This window comes from Vitis riparia, chromosome 1, assembly GCF_004353265.1.
Source record: "Vitis riparia cultivar Riparia Gloire de Montpellier isolate 1030 chromosome 1, EGFV_Vit.rip_1.0, whole genome shotgun sequence".
NCBI lineage: Eukaryota > Viridiplantae > Streptophyta > Magnoliopsida > Vitales > Vitaceae > Vitis > Vitis riparia.
In genome coordinates this window covers 15,817,188-15,825,678 of record NC_048431.1, presented here as the reverse complement: position 1 = coordinate 15,825,678, position 8,491 = coordinate 15,817,188, and positions in this window count along the sequence as shown.

Sequence of the window (8,491 nt, the reverse complement as noted above, 5' to 3'; positions counted from 1 at the left end):
TTCCTCAGAGGATGAGAGGCTAGGCTCTTTGTATCTTGGAGTGAGGAAAGCCGGGTAAGTTTCCGAATGAAAAATTGGAAGTTTTGTTGTTTTAGTTTTTAATGAAGAGAAAGTGTGACCCCTTAATGGTTTTTATCTTTTTAGTTAACTTAAAACATCTTTAAATCACCTGGGCCAACACTTGGTAAGGCAAGTGATCTCCGTCCATGGAGATTCACTAGTTTACCCCTTGCGAGCCTCTAGGAGGTGACTTGAAGGTAGGATTTTCTAGAATTGCCAACACTTGGTAAGCTTTTGGACTCTAAGGAGACATCCATTAGTTATCTCTTGCGAGCTTTTGACGGGTAATCCAAGGTTAAAGATCACCTTGAATGGCAAGTGTTAGGTGAGAGGTATGAGCCATTACAAGGTGCATCAATGAGAGGGATTTAGTGTTTGAACCCATTAATGGGAAGCATCTGTATAACACCGTGATTCATGCCTAATTGGTGTCTCAACTGATTCGTGTCCAGCTGGTGCTCCTTGATTGAGGAATTAATCAACAAAATTTATAACCTATTACACCATATACTAGGGTAGCAAAGACAAAGCTACTATAGCATAGTGGCTCTAGGATCATTCACTGGGATGGGTTTTCACTTCACAAATGATATTAATTCAAAGCTGAATTGGTGTCTTTTCATTTCAAGGTTAGCTTTAAAAGAAAACATAATCTTTGGTGGAAAAGGTTGGTTTTAAGCTAACCAAAAAAATAGTAACTAATTTTACTTACAAAGAAAAGTGTTTCTTGGAGTTTAGATCACTAGGCTCAGATTCCTCATACAAAAAGGGAGTTCCAGTCACTTGTTTCTTTTCCTCGCATTAGAGAATTAACATATAGTTCCTTCTCCAATCGGTGTTGTACAGATGCTTCCCATTAATGGGTTCAAACACTAAATCCCTCTCACTGATGCATCTTGCAATGGCTCATACCTCTCACCTAGCACGTGCCATTCAAGGTGATCTTTAACCTTGGATTACCCGTCAAAAGCTCGCAAGAGATAACTAATGGATGTCTCCTTGGAGTCCAAAAGCTTACCAAGTGTTGGCAATTCTAGAAAATCCTACCTTGAAGTCACCTCTCAGAGGCTCACAAGGGGTAAACTAGTGCATCTCCATGGATAGAGATCACTTGCCTTACCAAGTGTTGGCCCAGGTGATTTAAAGGCGTTTTAAGTTAACTAAAAAGATAAAAACCATTAACGGGTCACACTTTCTCTTCATTAAAAACTAAAACAACAAAACTTCCAATTTATGCATGTGGAAACTTACCCGGTTACCTTAGCTCCAAGAGACAAAGTGCCTAGCCTCTCATCCTCTAAGGAAAAATCCTTAGAGTTTGATTGGCTAGAAAGAAAACTAACGAGAAAACACGAATATAAAGAAGAAACAGAGCAAGTGCTCTGTTCGTTGATTACATATATGATATATATCTATGATGGATTATCTATTTTATAATGGATGCAAGGGAGTTTATATAGGAAGGTAATTTACCCTTCCTTGGATACTTCCTAGCTAAGGAATTACATGAGTGGCTGAATGCAAGGAGAAAATGGAAATTTAGACACAAAAATCTGAAGAAAAATATCTCAAAGTGTCGGTCACAAATATCGGGAAGCACTAAGGACCATTTCGCAGGTGAAAAAGAGGTCTGCGAAATTTCGCAGATGAACCATAAGGGCTGCGAAATTTCTTCATAGCAACCAGCTGATTTCGCACTGCTGCAAAGTTGGCTTTCAACTTGTGGTGTTTGGCTTCCATCGTGTCGTGAAGCTTCAGGGGAAATCCATAGCACTGTGCAAAAAGGCTGCGAAATCATTCCGAAACAAAATGGTGATTTCGCAACACTTTTCTGAATCCTTCCTTCAGCTTAGAGCAGTTGTCTTCCAAAGGCTGTAACTTCCTCATTTTAGCTCCAAATCGTACACAGTTTAAAGCATTGGATTGTTGACTTCCTCAGCTTTCAAATGACATATAGCATGCATAAATTGGACATCAGGAAGTGCTCCAAAATGGCTGAAATGACTGTCATCAAGAATGTTTCATGGCAGATTTCTCTTTGCTTCCCCTCCTTGTATTTCAACTTTGCTTATGGCAAAGGACTTCAAAGCTTCGGTTCTTCATGTTTCTGAGCTTTCCATTGCTTTTCCATGGATTCCAAATAACTCTCCTCAATCTTGTATTGCTTTGGTGATCAAAAAGCTATCAAAACATCGAAACTTAATACAATTTGATTAGAATTGATTGCAAGGGTCCTTAACATGTTAATTGGGTTAAAAGGCAATAACTACTACTCAAAAGTGTTTAAAAGAGTTAATTACAAGCTATCAAATAGCACTTTTTGAGTAGTAATCACACCGGTTGGAGAAGGAACTATATGTTAATTCTCTAATGCGAGGAAAAGAAACAAGTGATCGGAACTCCTTTTTTGTATGAGAAATCTGAGCCTAGTGATCTAAAACTCCAAGAAACACTTTTCTTTGTAATTGGAATCAGTTATTATTTTTGGTTAGCTTAAAACCAACCTTTTCCACCAAAGATTATGTTTTCTTTTAAAGCTAACCTTGAAATGAAAAGGCATCAATTCAGCTTTGAATTAATATCATTTGTGAAGTGAAAACCCATCTCAGTGAACGATCCTAGAGCCACTATGCTATAGTAGCTTTGTCTTTGCTACCCTAGTATATGGTGTAATAGGTTATAAATTTTGTTGATTACTCCCTCAATCAAGGAGCACCAGCTGGACACGAATCAGCTAAGACACCAATTAGGCATGAATCAGAAGTCATCCACAATAACAAAAGCATAATATTTTCCTCCAAGGCTTGGTGTCCTACAGGGACCAAATAAATCCATATGCAACAATTCAAGAGGCCTAGTTGTTGAAATGAAATTTTTATTTTTAAAAGAGTTTTTGATTTGCTTTCCCATTTGACAAGCTTCACAAACTTTGTCTTTTTGAAAATTTATTTTGGGAAGGCCTCTAACAAGTTCATCTTTGTTGAGTTGGGAAATGAGGTCCATGTTAGCATGTCCCAACCTCTTATGCCACAACCAACTTTGATCATGCATGCTTGAAAAGCATCTATCATGGCCATCATATTTTGAAATATTTATTGCATAAACATTATCACATCTATGGCCCATGAAGATGGTTTTATCATTTTGAATATCTTTGATGATGCAATGAGATGCTTCAAAAATCACTTTAAAACCTTTGTCACAAAGTTGACTCATCCTCAAAAGATTATGTTTTAAACCATCAACTAATAAAACACTTTCAATAAGAGAGGATGTGTCATTACCAATGTTGCCTTGATCAATGATCCTTCCTTTTGAATTGTCTCCAAAGGTAACGTATCCTCCCTTTCTCTTTGTAAGGAAAGCAAATTTGGATTCATCCCCGGTCATGTGTCTTGAGCATCCACTATTAAAGAGCCACTTATCCTTCTTTGATCCCTACAAAATAAAATTTAAGTTGATTTAGGTACCCATATCTTTTTGGGTCCTTAAGGGTTAGTGACCTTGGATTTCTCAACCCAAACCTTTTTAGCTTTAGCATTTGAATTCTTTTGAGAACCGTTTCTTAAGAGACATGTACTACTAATGTGTCCTCCTCTTCCACAAAACTTGCAAGTGGTGGAAGGACTTGCACTTGTGGATTCTTTTACAAAAAAAAAATTTATATTCTTTTGATTTTTTGATGATTTGAATCTTAGCCCTTGTTTGTTAAAGACACATTTTTAGCTAGCTAAGATCATTTCAAAATATTTTTGTCCACAAGAGAAAATTGAAAAAGAGGAGGTTAACCATTGATTTGCCTTTTTCAAAATCTCATTTTCACTCCTCAAAATCTCATTTTCTTTTTCAAGATGAGTTTTAGATATTTCAACAATTGAAAATTTTTCTTTCACTTCTTCAAGTTCCTTTTCAAGTTCTTGAATTTTATTTTTAAGAGAATTATTTTTCAAACTAAGTTTTTCAAAATCCTCATATAATTCTTCAAAAACATCATGCATATCTTCATCACTAAAGTTAGAGTTTACCTCATCTAGATCATCTATTGCCATGAAGCACATGTTTGCCATTTCCTTCTCATTTTCTTCTTCGGAGGATTCTTCACTTTCACTCCAAGTGACCATCATTGCCTTCTTCATTCTTTTCTTGGCTTCACTCTTGTAGAGAGGACAATCATATTTAATGTGTCCCGGTTTTTTGCACTTGAAGCATGTCAAATCTCTTTTCTCTTCCCATTTCTCCTTTTCACCATGGGATGAAGATTCCTTTTTAAAAGGATCCCTTTTAGAGGTGAATTTCCTTCCTCTAAACCTTTCACCTCTCATGTATTTGTTGAGTTTTCTTGTGATGAGGGCTAGATCATCATCTTCATCACTTGGCTTTTCCTCTTCAACATCTTCTTCTTCCTTGGTTGTGGCTTTGAGGGTTATGCTCTTCTTCTTTTTATCTTCACCCTCTTGTAGCTTCTTTGTCAAATTGATCTCATATGTCATCAATGACCCTATGAGCTCTTCCATAGGTAGCTTAGTCAAGTCTTTTGCTTCTTGAATTTCGGTGACCTTAGTATGCCACTTTGATGGGTGAGACCTCAATATCTTCATCACCTTCTTGGATTCCTTGTAGGTTTTTCCCAAAGTTTCAAGATCATTGACAATGTCGGTGAACCTAGTAATCATCTCAACAATAGTCTCAATTTCTTTCATTGAAAACAATTCATAGTTATGAACAAGTAAATTGATTTTTGACTCTTTCACTTGATTAGCTTCTTCATGAGTTATTTCAAGCAACCTCCAAATTTATTTAGCCGATTTGCATTGACATATTCTATTATATTCATTTCTATTCATAGCACATTGCAAAGTAAAAACGACTTTAGCATTTAATTGAAAGTTTCTTCTATCAAGCTCATTCCATTCTTGCTTGGGTTTTGGAACCAAAACTCCATCAACTAGTTTGGTGGGAAAAGTTGGGCCATCTTCAATGACATCCCATACATCTAAATCAGTAGAATGCAAATACCAAGTCATTCTAGTTTTCCAATAGGGATAGTTGGTTCCCGTAAAGAATGGAGCTCTATGTTTTGAAAAAATTTCAGCTTGGGATGAGCTTGATGGAATAGCCATTTCCTCTTAGATGATTAAGTCTTAAAAAAAGAAGTCAAGCTCTGATACCAATTGAGAAAACAAAGGCTATGCTTAGTTAAGAAAAACACCTAAAAGGGGGGGAGGGGGGAGGGGGGAGGGGGAGGGGGGGGGGGGGGGGGGGGGGGGTTGAATTGGGTTTTTTAAATCTTTTCAATCACAACAAATTCAAACAAAATATAAGCAAAGTAAAGAAATAGAGTTTAGAGAATTCAAACTCGGGTTTATAGTGGTTCGGTACTTCCTTGCCTACGTCCACTCTCCCCAACCTCCTAACCGAGTGAGGGTTCCACTAACTTAAAGCTTCAACCAAGCTTCCAATCTTCTTACACTTGGATTCCAGCTCCATTGGGCTCTTACACAACCTCTTCAAGATTCAACCCTCTTGAAGGCTTTAACACTCAGATTTTTACAAGATATAATCCCTCAACCTAGCTTAAGGATAGCTCAAATACAAGACAAGGCTAGGATGACACACAAGAGTGCACTAAAGGATATGCAAGTGGTGATTTAAAGCACTATGAAAGAAATGAGAGCTTTTTGATCAAGAACAGATAGGTAGGCTATTGAATGCAAGTGTTCTCTTCTCAATAAATGAAGTGGAGCTCTCAATTTATAAGTTTCTAAGCTCGAGAGTCAAAAACAACAAAAAGTAACCTCATCCGGTCGAGCTAGGGGTCGGCCGGTTCACTAGCCGTTGGAGCATTTAATGCATGATAGGTTACCGTTGCCTCAACCGGACCTCAATCGGTCCTCGACCGGACCTCAACCACTCCTTGACCGGACCTCGACCAATAAGAGAAACACCTTGATCGGGAAGAGAAGGCTACTGGGAGAGAGAGAAGGTTTTTGACCTCCCTCAACCGGTCCTCTATCGGACAAGCACAACCGGTCGATCGGTTCCTCAACCAGTTGAGCCGGTTGGCCATAGCCTCGACCGGTTGAGCCTTTTTGGCCCCGAAAACCTATTTTTTTTATTCCTTTCTTTTCTAACATTTAGGCAAGGTCTTTAGGTAAATTATTAAGCCAATTATAAAACATTTTGCCTAAGGTACATTAGTTAGAAACTCGGGTTTTAATGATATTGAAGTTTTAAAAAATAAACCGAGTTTTCTAAGATGCATGAAAGGTATGAAAATCCTAAGTGCATTCATGCATTCATCTTACATTAGTTTCCTATGATCACAAGTCTTCCAAGCATCTCGATCTTGTATCCATTTGGTCCTTTGATGAATTTTCGACTTTATACCTAAGATTCTTAAACATTTAAACCAATTAGTCACTTAACCATGGTTTGTTATCATCAAAACCCGATTAGGAGAACCCTTGGGCTAACAGTTTCCTTGTTACCATGCTATCCTCATAGTTTCCAATCACATTGCTCAATGGATGGTTCTTAGGTACCCTTGACTTATTTTTCTTCGATAACTCAATTCTCCCCCTATCTCTTTTCTTTCCTTGCTCTTATTTCTTTTCTTGCTTTTCACTTAACTTTAAATCTACAATTTTTTCTTCAATCACTTCAATATCTTTTTACACATCAATTCTATCCTCATCACACTCTCTTGACCTTGATCCTAGATTATCCACAATCACATTGATTGATTCCACCATACATTTTGAACTCAAAATGTATACTCTATATGCCTAAATTTTGGAGGAATATCCTAAGAATATCCCTTCTTCACTCTTGGATTCAAACTTTCCAAGATTTTCATGATCTTTCAAGACATAACATCTACTTCCAAACACCTTAAAGTACTTCACACTGAGTTTCTTACCTTTCCACATCTCATAACAAGTCTTCCTAGTATGAGGACGCATGTGAGATCTATTGGAAGTATAGCAAGCAGTGTTGATGGCTTCAACCCAAAAATGTGTAGGAAGTTCATGTTGATTTAGCATTGTTCGGGCCATTTCTTGAAGGACACGGTTCTTTCTCTTAACTACCCCATTTTGTTGAGGTGTTCTAGGAGCGGAAAACTCATGTTTGATTCCTCAAGAATGACAAAATTCTAAAAAATCAGAATTATCAAATTCTCTTCCCTTATCACTCCTAATTCTTTCAATGGGATACCCTTTTTCATTTTGAATTTTCAAACCAATGTCCTTGAAATTTATGAATGCCTCACTCTTATCTCTTAGGAATGCAACCCATGCATACCTAGAATAGTCATCAACCATCACCAAAATGTATTTCTTACCCCCTAAACTCTCAGTTCTCATTGGTCCCATGAGGTTCATATGTAAGAGTTCTAAAGGTTTAGAGGTCAAAATTTCATCAACTCTCTTATGCGTACTCCTTGTTTGTTTTCCCTTTTGACAAGGACCACAAATAGGATTAAAGGGTTTTCCAAGCTTAGGAATCCCTTTGATGACTTCATTATTAGCAACTTTCATCAAGTCACGATAGTTTAAATGACCCAACTTACTGTGCCACAAATCGATTGATTCAAGTTTTGAACTACCACACAAAAGGGAAGAAGAATAAAAGGTAGAAGGATTTTGACAAACAGCATAGCAATTATCAGAAGTTCTCAAACCAATCATCACACAATTTTCCTTCAAATCAAACGCTTTGCACAAATTTTGTGAAAATTGAACATTGAACATTGAACTTCTTGTCACATATTTGACTAATGCTAATCAAGTTAGCTTTCAATCCTTCCACATACAAAACCTCTTCAAGGTTAGGGATCCCGGGAGCACAAATTGTGTCTTTCCCTTTCACACTAGCAACATTGTCATCATCAAAAGTCACATTTCCTCCATCAAATTCAGTGAAATTAGTGAAGAATGATCTATTACCTGTCATATGACATGAACAACCACTATCAAAGTACCATGAGTGTGACTCACTAGCTCTAAGTGCAGTGTGAACAACAAGGCAGTTAAGCTCATTCTTTTTCACCCATATTTGTTTTACATTTGTGACTTTGGTCATTCCATTTGAAGTGTTTCCTTGGAAGCCATTATGATGAAGGACATTTGAATCCCTCTTGAACACTCTCTTGCCTCCTTGTAACAATCTATTTCTCAAAGTGAATGATTCATTCATTAGGTTGGTCAACTTTCTTTGGAAACTCTCAAACATCCTAGCATAACATCTATCAACGGTGTATCCCATTTTAGTGCAATGAGTGCAATAAAGTTTTGGTTTAGGAAGAATTTTCTTAGGGACCATTCCTTCACAAGGCTTGACAAAAATTGTTTTACCACTACTTGGAGTGGTAGTTTTATCAACAAAACCTAAGCCTCTTTCATCAAATGATTTCCTCCCTGAATTTATCAAA